Source organism: Diorhabda sublineata, chromosome 2, assembly GCF_026230105.1.
Source record: "Diorhabda sublineata isolate icDioSubl1.1 chromosome 2, icDioSubl1.1, whole genome shotgun sequence".
Lineage (NCBI taxonomy): Eukaryota > Metazoa > Arthropoda > Insecta > Coleoptera > Chrysomelidae > Diorhabda > Diorhabda sublineata.
Window position 1 is genome coordinate 27,341,283 of NC_079475.1, and position 15,037 is coordinate 27,356,319.

The following is a 15,037-nucleotide window of genomic DNA, read 5'->3' on the forward strand; positions in this document are numbered from 1 at the left end:
AACAAAAAGATTAGAAAGCAAAACCTTTGATTTTGAAGGGAAGGACATTAGTGACTTTGTTACGACAAAACTTTTCTTTGAAATATTTGGAATTATCGATATCACAGAATCCTGTATGGAACCTCTACGAAGTCATGTTGATGCTCTTAAGGTTGTTAATGATACTGCAGAGAGAGGTATTGCATTAATAAAACAATTCAATGAATCAGCAAGAGACGAACAACAAAAACAATTCTTGTTGAGGATCGTCGAACATCACAGAAAAACCGTCATTAAACGAACTAAAAAGGCTATTGCATTGTACATAGTTGAATAAGTGATACAATATGTGATGTTTTTACTAAAGGACTATCTTATTGTTTATATCAATCATTATCTTAAGCTTGTGATTTATAATTTCATCAATAAAATGAATTTAAGCTGAAAATTTGTATTTTGTAATTACTTACCCAAAAATGTTCAAAGTGTGCAACCTCCAAATATTATCCAATCATCTCCAAATTTCACACAGATAACTTATACATCACCTAGACTCAGGGCAAAAGCAAAGTCAGCAAGAATTTTACATTTTATTTTTTACCATTAAAAATGAAACACCCTAATAAATATCGAGAAACTGATAGCTGAGATAAACATAAATACAAGACAGAAAGGAAACGACAAAAAATGTAACAGGCGAAAAACAATAAAGTATGGAGAGGAGTTCTATGAATGACTATAATGGTATAAAGAGATAATATGGAGAGATAAACATAGCTTACAAATCATATTGATAATAATAAAGTCAATAAGCTTGAAAAGACATAGATATACTAGGTCGAAAAAAATGCAGATTCACACAAGGAAACTCATTAATATCGAACAACACAGAATTGACGCAATTAATACGTCGATAAAGAGTAAGAATACAAAATATAAAAAAGAACTTGAGAAGAGAGAAAACTAAAAAAAGACGTAGTAAAAATAGGCTAAGCTGATGAAAATAAAATGTTAGTACTTTTAAGTATTGCAGAAAATCCGCATATATTAGTGATTCAAAGAATCTTTGGAATCCATAAATTATTATAACCAACTCCATAAACAATTTTTTAAAAACAATGGGTATGTAAATGACATTATGATGCCACTTCTGATCTAAATAAGAAGTCAGATTGCTTATGCGATTATTTGATAAGAGGGTAACTTGTTCGGTCAATCTAAATTTTCCTTAGATTCATTTATCAGTTTTATTAGAAGTTCCACTTTATATTCTGTAACACATGTAGCATCAGCATGATGTTAATGTTACGTTAATAAACATTGTTTATTAATCTTTATTGCATAACGCCGACGAGGCACTGTGTAAAACATATAAATATTGTAAACTTGTAATAGTGCTAGATTCTGTTTTGTCAATGTATTGTATAAACGTTTCTCAGCGTGTATTTCGTTTTTTAAAAACGCCTTCTCGAAGTTCTGTTACGTTCTTTGCACCTATGAGGGAGATAGTTGATAATTTCAACTTAAAATGCAACATCGCTTTGATGTCACTATAATGATACAAGGTTTTCAACTAGATGACGTATACGACTTCAGAAATTTCATTTTTAGTTGAAATATTATAAAAATCTCTATTATCTGAGTACATAACCAACCATTCGATTGGTTATATACAAGAATGCAAAAGCTTAAACATTCAGTGAAATATCGGAATACCATCGTTAGCTGTTAGCGGTACACATTTCATGTCACGATTATATCAATTTTTTATATATGTCGCATTAAAGAATATCAATTAACTATATCGGTTGCTACAATAGAATCGTGAATGTTTATTGTTGTGAAATCCTCAGCGTGTTAATTGTGAGACACATCAGCGCAATCGAATGTTTTGCATAGTTTGTCATTTAACTGACATTTAGAAAATTCGTTCCATAAATTCCACGGTATTTTCAATGTGAAACCTTTCAAATTTAACAGAATACCATGATTGAGCTAGCTTGTGTAAATAACTTCTGTTGGGTGCAACTACAATAGTCTCATGATTTAATGTTACAAAAAACATCTTTTATTCAAAAAATGAATATCGTTATCAATTTCATAAATTTATTTAGGTGATACTGGAATTTGCTTCTTCATATCAGCCAATTAAATTCAAGGAGAGTTACCTCAAAAAAATTTTACCAGAACCCCTTTAGAATATAATCGAGGTGCCTCTTCTACATAATAATAAACTAAAACAGTTACCACATATATTCATATTAATGGAGAAATGAAATAACTTAATCCAAATAAATATAGCATTGCAAGAAAATAGACATAGAATAAATATAAAATCTGATGAGGATAGAAAAGACCTGCCAAACTTTATATCGACAAAAGTATCCATCAAAACTCAACAAATTCAAAGCAAACATAAACATAAGTTTTGCAACTTATGTTTATTTATATTCTATCCTAATCTGTAGAGTTACGAGGGATACTTTGGAAATATTGAATTGAATTTTCCGGTGTTTATTTTTCGACTCGAATCCTTCATTTACAGAGGCTGAATTTTGTATAAGAATCGAATATTTCACTTATATTTTGGATTCAGGTAATTGGTACAGCAGTAATTCCGTCATGTACATGACGGAAGGATAATAGCAAACTTATGTTAAGTTTGCTCAAGACAGTTTCCTCAATATCATCCATTAATAATTGTTTTCAACGGATACCCTTATAACACACCCATCAATTCGTTTATACATTTCATACAAACATACAGGTGAAACTAATAAAAGTGTCTTAAAAATTCATCATCATCGGGAGATTTCGATAAAACTTTGTTAAATTGATCCATATATCTTAATGGATTATATTTTAAAGAGGGATCGGTCCTGACCGTTATTGAGTAACTACCTGAAATCGATCAGCTACCTAGTATACAGCAAATTTTGCAAGTATAAAATCGAATAAATTCAATTGTCATAATCTACCTAAACTAATTAAAACAAATATAATAGGTGAGTACTATTTACATTAAAACTGATTCTATTTAATATTTACAAGTAATGAGACGAAAGTCCATCAACAAACGGCGGCTACCATTCTTATCGTTTATCAAAAGGTCCGACTCTGTCTCAGTAGACAGGGTCGAACCTACACATGTTAGTGTTGAAGCTGAAAATTGTATCAACAGTTACTTAATATCAAAAATTATTATGGATAACAGTCATTCACAACAAATAATGCAGACCCCACAAGCCGGAATATCATATTCGAGCGTACTAGTACAAAATTACCCACCCAAAAGAACAAGCTATTATTTTTTCGTCAATTCATGGAATCAAATGCCAAGAGTATTTGTCTAAAGTTAGTCCACATATCTCACCTAGAAATATTTGCTCCAGGCATGGCCAACGACAGAATTTATATATATTTACCATCAAAATAGATGGTAGATAGATTTTTGGAAGAGCAGAATTTCAAATGTTTGCCCTTCAATCCCTAGCAAAATTAATCAAGCAGCTTTAGAAAATATTAGAATAAAACTAATGTCATTCCTAAGAATTGGAATTATTGACCCTACCTACAGCCATATACTCTGACGTTAAGCAAATATTAACCCACCAAATAACGTTATCGTACCAGACAATCTCCTTATACAATTCGAAACAACCAGTTATCGGCTTTTTCTCAATTTGGATGGCTAGGTTTGCTATGAATGTAAGCAACCAAGTCACACTGCATACAACTGTCCTCCCAGTCAAATTAACTCCCAATCTAATATAAGCAGCAGTAACACCTCAGGCTTTGCTCCTCAAGTCCAACCTAATACTACCACTTCTACACCCCCAACGCAAGTTAATATCATTCCTCCTACACTCCAGTGCAATCCACCAACAACTTATTCATATTAATTCGTGCCCCATGGGATCCCCCCTTTCCCGTCTTCGCCTACATTTTCAGGGATCATTTCGAAAATAAAGCACTACAACCCCCTCCGACCAAGCTGTTGGTTGAGATATTCTTGATGATACGTTGTCATTTGGCCACACGGAAGAGATACTAGATTCATTTCTATTTAATCTGCATGGCATACATCCTTGTATGAATTTCACGATGGAAATGGATTAAGAATCATTCCCTGACTTCATGATCAAAAACCTTTCTCCCCATGGCTCCTCTTATTCCGTCTACTGAAAAACCACTTACACCAATTGTACGCTCAATGCCATCATTTTCCCGCCCAATTTAACTCTGTTATTTATACAATCGTATCATGGTCAATCTCGTTGACTGACAATCCAGTCGACAATAAATCAATATCGATACTTTGAAACAAACATTGATTTAGAGTGAATAAATCAAATTCTAAATCTCTAGGAGTATCCACAAATCAATTGAAGGTATCCCTTTCTTATATTAAAGGTGGAACAGACAGAATTTGCTTAACTTTCCTCCGTTACTACATTGACCAGACAAATCGATGTATTTCCATCCGGGCAGAGGAACACTTGCCAAACATCGTGTCCATATCGAACACACAATCGATTTTAACCAAAACAAAAATATCGACCCACTTCGCTCCTTCTAATCCAGTATAATTAGAGAAGCTATCGAAATAGAAAAAAGTCCAATCTGTCTAAACACAAGGGATAATAGCCAGACATATCCGTCAACCTGAAAACTTACCAACAATAAAATTTCCTCTACATAAATAAGTATGAATATAAAAATAAATCGAGCTATGACAGGCTGTCATTCCGTGATATTGTTTAAGCATTTGAATGTTGAAAATAGTTATTAGTGGAGAATAAGAAAGAATTAATTGCAAGAAAACTGATGAAAAAAGTGATAAAAATGCATTCAATTAGAGAATTTACTTACTTTAAACAAAGAGATAAACTGTAAGTTATGATTAGGACAAAAGAAAACGCCATCAATCTTGCTGATGCCATATAATTTACTAACCTTGACTTTTTGGATGAGAGATATAGAGATAGAATATTTAAGACTCAGTATAAATCAAATAATCAAATATCTAATTGATGATACTTTATTAATAATAATAATATATAACCAGACCAACCCTTATGGTACAGAAAAATGAGCTCCTTTATTCATAATATTGGAACTGAAATACTATTCAACAAATTTATACAAAATTCCCTTTTTCGTGTATTAGATTCCGTTTCAAGAATTTTTGAATCTTGATAATTGAATTCATGTTTTCTTTATATCTGATGGTTCGTTAATGCAGTTTTATTTTTTTTATTCTATTGATGACCTCTTAGTCTATTTTCTAAATACTGAGATGTTTGCCCTATGTAGTCAGCGTCACAATTAGTACAAGGCATTTGATGTATAATATTACTTCTTTTGTTTTTTGGTGTCTTAGATTTTAATTTAGTGAAATATTTGGATAATGTATTATGTCCTCTATGGCTTATACCAATATCATATTTATTGAAATAATTCGATAATTGTTGGGAAAGTCCTTGTATATATGGCAAGGAAAAATGTTTTATGTTTTGATGTTTCGTTTCTGTTTTGTTTTTAAATTGATTGTAGTATCTGTTTATCCTTTTCTTGAATATGTTATTTATCATTTTTTTCGGATAATTATTTTCTTTCAATGCAGTTTTTGCTTTTTGAATAGCTAAGTATCTAAATTCAAGATCTGATAGTTGGTTAGGTTAGATCTATCAGCCAAACTTATTATAACTGATCTGCACGCCCCATTGGCGGCTTATAACATATTTTAAGACACTATACCCTATTTCACATGTATTTATCAAATACCTTATATGTTTGGACCATAGTAATTCACTATCTAGTATGATACCCAAGAATTTATATTCGTTTAGTACCGACAATGTTCGCCCATACAGAGTTCTCTGATGTGCGAAGTCTATATCTGGTGAAAAACATAATTGAGCATTTTTCAGTTGACAGGGTTTTTTCAGTCTACTTCACTACAGATTGCATCATATTTTTCAAGATCTTAAGACAATCGGTTTTTGAAAAACGTGTATGTAAGTCGGTAGAATATGGATTAAATAATAGAGACTCAATACAGATTCTTGAGGCAATCCGCGATAAACAATGCTGGGACCGTGTAAAATATTTTATGTAAAGTGTACACGAATAATATAGTTGTATTATACTCTGAGCAGTACTTTCACTAAAACCTACGTCTACTATTTTGTTTTTAAGTAAATTAATATCCATGCAATCATAAGCCCCTTTCATATCTAGAAATAAGCACGTAAGATATTTGTTTCTAGAAAGTGTGATTTGTATATCATTTACTAAGTTAATTATTACATCCAATGTGCCATAGCCCCTCCTAAATCCGTACTGTGTGCAGGGTAAAATTGTATTTTGTTCCAAGTGCCTTTCCAGCCTTGTTTTGATCATCCTTTCAAAAATTTTTATTTTACAGGACATTAGAGATATAGGTCGATAAGAGGTAAATAAATTTCGGCCCTTTTGTGGTTTTAATATAAGACAGATGGTTACTTGTTTCAGCTGTTCAAGCTACTTACCTTTCACCTACCAATCGTTAAAATTTATAATAAATTTTTTTTCGCAGATAAAGGCATATTTTTGATAATATCATACGTTATATTATCATTACCGGGAGCTGAAGATCCTGTGGATTTGATTGCAATATTTAGTTCTAAAATATCAAAGGGTTTATTGATGGGATGATTGCTAGGGTTCTCAGTTGGTTCTTTCACTATATTTGGAACAAAACTTGGTGAGATTGTCAAACATTTGGCTTATGAGGCTTTCTGGTATTGGCTGTTGTTTCATAGTTGAGTTTTGTTTGATATTTTCCCAAAATTTTTTCGGTCGGCTTGTAAAGATAAAACTTCTTTCACTTCATCTGGTATGATTAGATTAGATATTATTAGGTTATCAATTTCCTCAATATTTTTCTCTTTGCATTTATTAAAAAATGATTTAATTCTCGACATTTTTCCTCAATTTTTTTTGAAATATTAATAGAAATTACTTCACTTATTTCTATTGTTATATTTTTTAAGTCATCTTCTAATTTTCCTATTAAAGTAGTTGATTCGGTAATAGATACTTGTAATATTATCATTTATTTCAAAAATAAATTAAAAAGCAAACAGCAACAGAGCAATATAAAACCCCAAAATAGATAAATCTAATAAAACTGTTATTATGAAATCAGAAGATTATAATAATAAAATTTATATCAAAACAAATACTATATCAAAAACACATGAGTTTTCAAAGAAAAAATTAAAATTATAAAAATTCCTAACGAATATGTATTTATTTCGATAGATGTGGTTTCTTTATATACAAATATTCCTATTACCATTGTGAAAAATATATTAAAGAAAAAATGGGACACAATTAAAGAATATACAGAAATACCTCAAAATGAATTTATAAAAACTATAGAACTCACACTTACAACAATATATTTTAAATATGAAAATTAAATACACAAACAAATTGATAGTTGTGCTGTGGGAGCTTATGGCACAATTGGTAATGGAAGTTCTTGAGGAAACGGTTGTAAGCAACCTGGATATAAATACTCCATTCTTTTTCCGATATGTAGGTGATTACATTACTGCTGTACCAGAGAATCAAATTAAAAACATAAGTAAAAAATTCAATTCTTATCATAAAAAACTTCACATTCACAATCGAAATCGAACTAAATAATGAAATCAGTTATCTTGATGTCACATTATATAAAATTAACAATAACATAAGAACAGAATGGTATACGAAACCAACTTGGTCCTCAAGATATTTAAACTTCAATTCATGTCATCCTATGTCACAAAAAATATCAGCGATAATAAGTTTGGCTGATAGATCTATCCAACTATCAGATCCTGAATTTAGATGCTTAGCTATTCAAAATGCAAAAACTCCATTGAAAAAAAAAATAATTATCCGAAAAAATTGATAAACAACATATTCAAGAAAAGTATGAATAGGCACTACAATCTATTAAATAATAGAACAGAAACGAAACATGAAAACATAAAACATTTTTCCTTACCATATATACAAGGATTTCTCAACAACCATCAAATTATTTTAATAAATTTGATATTAGTATGAGTCATGAAGGATGTAATACGTTATCCAAATATTCCACTAAGTGCCTTGTACTAATTGTGACGCTGTCTACATAGGACAGACCTCTCAATATTTAGGTAATAGATTAAAAGGTCATCAATACGATCAAAAAAGTAAAATTGTGGTAACGAACCATGAAATATAAAAAAAAATATATAAATACAATTGTAAAGATTGAAAAATTCTTGGAATGGAATGTTATACACGAAAAAGAGAATTCTTCGAAATGGTTCACATTCATAAAAACGAAAAAGCTATAAATGATAAAAAAGATCTAAATAATTTAAGTAAAATTTATAGCTCTGTGGATTCTAATAAAACTGAAAAAAAATTTGATTGATTAATTACTGCTACATATTGAAGAAGTAAGGACTAAGGAAAAATTCATTTTTTCTTATTGTCAGTGTCAATATCATATTTCGATGAAGATTGAAAGAAAAGTCGAAACGACAAATTTTATCTTCCAGAATTATTATAAAAACTAATTTTAAAACAGAAGAGACCTAAAATCAAGAACTTTCAACTTCATATATCACGACTTAACCTAATCTAGCTTATAAAGATTTAATGTCATTTATATTTGAACCAATTAATATTAAAACTTCACACTTATAAAAATTTACAACGATTTCAATAGAAATCATAATCAATAAACTTGATATTTATCTTAAGGCCTCAAATTGGAATATTGATTTCTAAATCTTAAAATAAAATTTTTAAATAAAAAACAAATTCAAGACACCGCAATAACTTGAGAAACAGCTATGAATATATCACTCAATATTCGCTCATTCACAACCATTTTCAATAAAATACGAGTATGTAGCACATAAACTCTTTTCTTGGCTACAAAAAGTCTTTGAATGCATTTGCATCGCCGGCGTTCTCAATAAATTCACAAGAAACAATCAGGGCGCATACCGCCGGATTGACTTACACTGCATTTTGTAAGATGTATAAATGAGGATCACCATTTCGTTTGATATATCTTGTATGTTAAGTTTCAAATTTGATAGTCTATATTTCGAAATAGGAGCATAAGGATTTGTTGATATCGATTCAATACATCGACTTTGTCAACAATTAGGTTTACTTAACTGAATAAAACAAATTCTTTTATTGTATGTAAATTGCATTTATAATAATACGTAAAATTCTGAACTTAACTACGGAGGTTGGTGGATATTTTAGGAATGAATATTTTAGGAATGAAAAGATAACAAGAAATTTTACTACAGTTAAGCTGTGGAAATCTGGTAAATGATTTAGTTGTGTGGTTTAGAAAAAGGAGAAATTGATTCATTTTTGATGAGAAACAAATATGCAAGATTTGGAAAATTGGTTAGATTTCTATTATGGAGTACATGTAACATACACCGATGTGGTCTTACTGCTAAGATGTATTGACGACTAAATTAGTTTTGTATAGAATTCTGTTTTTTTTAATGAATATAATTCATGTTTAATATGTTTATGATACTTTTCATGCCATCGTTCGAGAGAATAGTGAACAGTTGTTGTAGATTTGCTCTGCCTATTTATATGCTACATCTAATGAGATAAATAAATGTTAGCAATTTTCAAAATGACAAGAGACAACTCCACACAAGAATAACGAGTAGCGGAGATATATCAGTCAAATTTAGAGGGCAAAATGGGTGTGGCTAGGGCCCGGAACAGTATTAACTCCACATTACTTTGTAGGGTACTATAGCTCAATTATTTGTAACTCAAGTCATGATTTCGTTTTCTTATTACATAATTTTTGTTGCATTAACAGTTTCATCAGCTCTTTTGTTTCTAGAAACTTTCAGATGTTTGATTTCTTTGGCTACAGTTATATTTCGATATTTACTATTTCCTTGTCTTCTTTTGTTACAGGAATTTCAATCGTCGGATTAATTTTAAATTTTGCACACTTCTAAGGGTCGACAACATTGCCCTCTTCATTCTGTAGCATTCTGTAGTGAATGGTTTTTGAATAGTATAAGATGGTTCAAAACAGAAAAAAAAACTTAAAAATATAAAGTTGAATCATTAGATGAAATGATTGGCGTTTGGATTGAAATCTTAGTTTATATATAATTAAAAATATACTCCTTATCATCAACAAAAGTAAACGTATCTCTAAAATAATTTCATTTATTATCATGCTCTATCGAAATATCAATACAAAAACTTTTTGTTGAAGTGTTATTCTTATGTTATTTTTATTTAAATTCGACAGTATAACAATTATTAGTGTAATTGGTGTTCGAATACAATAATGATAAGAAGGACTCAATAATCCTTTATCATCCAACGAAAAAGCTTAAAAGCAGGTTGTCAGAAGACTTCAGCTCATTACGCCGCTCTATTTGAATGATTATATTTCAGTAGGATAAACAACTTACAATTAAGATAGTGAAAGGTGAATGAAACTTTCAATATCAACTAAGTTGCATAAAAACTTATCAGTAACCTTTTGACTGTTATACACCTTTTTCGACGGGGTTATTTTAGACATTGTGTCGATCAAGAAGCTATGAAATGAAACATCTACGTATTTTCTTCTAAAAAAAGTTTGGAACCAAAAAGAGTTCACAAAACCCGTTCAATTGTCTGAAAATGGAATTAGAGTCGAAACCATACTTACCGCATCTCTACAAGTCTTTCGTCTAACCCACTAAGCATATAAATGATGGGGAGATTGTTTCCTAGCAGCCAAACAGATGCACCTCTTTAATAAAAAGTCTACAAAAATCCACACATGTTTGATTCAAACATATGTACAAGATATTCTAACAAAAACAAATATATATATATATATATATATATATATATATATATATATATTTATATATATTTTCTCTTCATATATAGTATTCCTCATTGATTTATCTATCATATTAACAGTTCATAAAATAATAATTTTTTGAATTGTTAATTATAAGCCGAAACAAATATCAGGAGTTTTAGCAGGAACACACATAATTTGAATTTTTTTATGAACTACAATTCTGTCTGTAAAAATTCGGAAATTTTGTGTTCTCCTTTTGAGGAATTTTATAGAAACGGATTTGTAGCCAAATTACTTTGAGTTGATTTTTAACTACTTTATGGGGAGTAATGAGAATTTAATGTAAAGGAGTTGAAGATTGAGGAAAAATTATTCTTAGAAATTATTGAATATTTTGATTGAAATTGTTATTCATATTTTATTATCCACAGGAAAAATTGAAATCGACGAGATTAAACGGAATATATGAATAGATAAGATTCTGGATCAAATCCGTCACTTATCAGAGCCACTTTGAGTCTTCCTACCAATTCGCTCTTCTTACCAATAGTTTCCAGCTCGCGATTCTCAGTTACGTCACTTTTAGCTGACTCAGTCTATTGGCCATGTTCATACCACTATTTATTCACAATACACCAATGTAATGCTTTTCCTATTTATTTATTCGATTTCTATTCTTGGGGGGAATTAATGAACACTGTCTCTCACATTCTTAACGTGTCCTTAGATAAAAGTTCTTCCTAGAACCAATGGATATCCGGCAACTAGACCCACTCCTGCAGCTTTCGGTCATATGGAAATAACATGGCACCGTCTTCACCAAGTACCGATGATGGGGTGGATAGCTGCAAATTAATATGTGAACGTCGGTATCCTGGAATAATCATCTCTACCATGATCCTAACGACCAACGCCAATCCAACTGGTTACTCGCTATCTTGATCATAGCTTTCCTCACATCGTGGTAGGTGGATTGATTTCGAAATTTATTGTTGATTACCAAGTAAATGATGTACCGCGTGTGATTTTCAGCGTCTTGCCGGGGGCTGGGATCTGCTTTTTAAGTTTCTCTAATTGAACAAATTCAGGCGTTCTTGTTACAGACAGGGATGCTGCAGGCCAGCGAATAATTTTCCTAGATAGTGAATAATTTTCCAAGAGAGTGAACAAATCTTATTGTTGTTCTGTAGTGACTCCAAATCTAGCTTTGCCGGTACTTACGTAGGCACCAATAAATTCCTTCGAAGGCGGGACCAGGCTCTTCTAGCAAATGGTTCACTTTTTCCTGCAGGTCGTGTTCTTCCTCAAACGGCGCTAATCGATTTGATGATTTCATCATTTTCTTGATTAAGTATGAAACTTCCCATGACTTTTGTAATTTTCGAGAAATTCTTTTTCTCCTTGTCAGGTTGTGCAGCCAAACTTTCCCCCTCTTTAAAACCACCGTCTGTGACTTTCATGTCGTATCGTTTTTTCATTCTGTCTCTGGTAACTTGAAACTCGAGCGAGCTAATTTGTGTATGTCGTCCATTGTTGGACAATTGGATCACATAATCTTCTCTCGCTAGGTCTTTTCCAGGTCGACAGCTAAATTCCAAGTCACAAGGAAGCCTTATTTCACGTCCATACAGGTGTTTCTTCAGTGGACTCATTAATAGCAGGTACATAAGCCATAGGAAATAGGGATATATACTGATACCAATTTCTCTGGTGGCTGAATACTACTTTGGACAGGGCAGATATTTGCCAATGGTTCTGTTCATTCTCTTGTTTATTCCATCTGATTGTCGATGTAATGCGGTAATCTTGATCTTCTTCATGACCAGCTGGTGACAAATATCCTGAAATACATGACTACCAAGACATGGGATTACCACTGAGCCCAATATGTTTTCAGTGCCAGGTAGGTGGCCGATTTTCTTTCTTCCATTGCCAAATCATTTTCAGGTGAGGGTATGTTTGATGGCTGATGTTCTATCAGTCTTCTCTCCTTTTGTTACAAATAGGTCTCTTCACTGCAAGAGAAATTCCCTTATTCAAATTTTGCTCAGCTCCATTCAAGGATTAACCAGCTACTGATATTACTTGTTTGAATCGGTCATGGGAATTGTCGGTTGTCGTCGTTTAATGTACTATAGAAGTTACTGGAACGTAACTAACCCTTTTCCAATAAGTACTCCTTCACCCACCTTTCCGTCATAGTTCTATGGCTTTATCTTAACCGGTGTACCTTTGCCATGTCCCCCAGTAACCTCGCTACTATCATGGCTTCGCTTCATGCAGGTAGAACAGTATATTCCTGTATAGCTGCTACCACCGTGCTACTCTCTGATGGATGGAGGAATACTTCTTCATAGACCACTTTAATCGTTCTGTTTCTAAAATCCAATTGGAAAGCACTAAGATTCATTACGTAAACTTCTCTGCATCAACTGTCAACTGGATTTGTATTTCTCCGTGAATGTTGACGCTCTCACCTATGGCGTTCCGTAGTCAAATCCTGGTTATGAGTAGCTTTTTATTGAGCTAATCAGATCGTTATTCTAGTATCTACCAGCAGTGTATATTTCTTCCCATTCACTTCTCCATCCACATAAAAACTGTCATTGTGATATCTGAGAGAAGCTATCAGTATGAGAGCGTCTTTGGAACGATTCTGGGGCAATGCTCCCCCTCGTAGCCAACCCGTTCTAGTTTACCTACGCCTGTGATTCCCTATTTGCGGAAGTTGTGGAACGCTTACACGGACTCCGTACTTGCCATAGCTCTCCGCAATTCCAGCATCAAATCATTCTTGGCTTCTTTTCAACCATACCTTTGATCAAATTGCCGATTTGGTCAAGTTTACTTTCGTCACCCTCTTCAGGTATGGTTCAGTTCTAGTTATATGAAGCCATCGTTGCTGCTTCATATTTAAGAGCAGCAGTCAGGGCATCTACTAAGGTTTTCGGATCGAAGCGTTCTCTGCATATCATGATTGTGCAGACCATCAATTAAATCCCCAATGCCCAAATATTCTGAGCTGATGGATAAGCGAATCGGACAAGACGGGCAATGTCTACCTCGTATTCTTCACTGCTTTTTCTTCATCAGACCAATTATTCACTCGAGTGGTTGCCTCAAACTGCTTAACTTAACTTAATATTTTGTTTTGCAATTTATTTTTAAGCTACTACTGATAATATTGTAGTATCCGGTATTATACATTGTATCCTATCCAATTTATTATCTTCGAACTGAAACGAGGAAATATATTTCTTAAGGACTTTTCGGAAACTACAATCAGGATTCAGATAGATCACCTATATGTAGATCACAGTTTCGAACGTTGTGTTTAATTTTCGGTGGAAATTTCAAATTTCAAACATGATATACAAGAGCTTTTGATATTTATTACTTTTTCATGTTGGCAAAAAGTATAAAAACCGCAATCATTTAAGGGGAATAGATAAATTTAAAAATTCACTAAACTATAGAAAAATGGAACATATCACTGCAATCCGACTAACTCGATCAGTTCCCGAGTTAGTTTCCGAACATTTAAATCATGAACGGGTTACCCCGATCATAGTTCTCGAAAAGCCCTTCAGTGTAGCGATGTTATATTTTACGTCCATAGCGGAAAAATACATCATTTATCGTTAGGTATTCTTGATTGGATGTTTTTTGAATATTTGAAACTAGATGAAATTTTGAGTTTGTTTATTCTTGTTAATCCCTTTCTAATTATATGATTGTATTCCATTTTCCACATTTGTTTTTCTAGAATCAGAAAAAACTTTCATCCAGGTCTGTTGAATATTGTACCCATTATACGTCTGCTTGCTCGACTTTAATAATACTCACTAATCACGACAGTGATTGATGAATCCATTGATCTGCTGGTGCAGGTGTAGGTGCTTTCTTGATTTAGTTATATTATATAATTTTGATAAAAAATCGTAATTCATAATTTTATTATGTAAAACATTACTAATTCCAATTTAGATCTGTGTACGTGAAAAAAATTTCATTAACATTCAGCTATTAGCGATAATGAATGTGTTAGTTGTATATTTGTTTCTTAACGTACTATGGGTTTTGAAACAATTTGTAAATTGGAGTACCCTGTTTTGAAAGAATAGAAATTTGACTCAATCCTGTCAACATTATTGT